Here is a 266-nt window from a genome sequence, read left to right on the forward strand (position 1 = left end):
TCCCCGGCTCCCATACCTCCTCCAGGACCAGATCCTGCTGGATGACGGGCATCCCTCGCTCCCACCAAAAGCGGAAAGGAGATGGTGCGCTCAGCCCCCAGCAGCATCATTCATCCAGAGGCAGAGTGTAGGGAGATATTTGGTACCTCGCAGCCAATTGGAAGAGAGGCGATAGTGAAAGGGGGGTGCTCTCAGCTCCTCTCTCCACCCATCCTCCATAACACCCCCCCCTCCCCGTCACCACTGCCATCCTCCTCACACACAAA

Source organism: Chlamydotis macqueenii, chromosome 26, assembly GCF_036417535.1.
Source record: "Chlamydotis macqueenii isolate bChlMac1 chromosome 26, bChlMac1.mat, whole genome shotgun sequence".
Lineage (NCBI taxonomy): Eukaryota > Metazoa > Chordata > Aves > Otidiformes > Otididae > Chlamydotis > Chlamydotis macqueenii.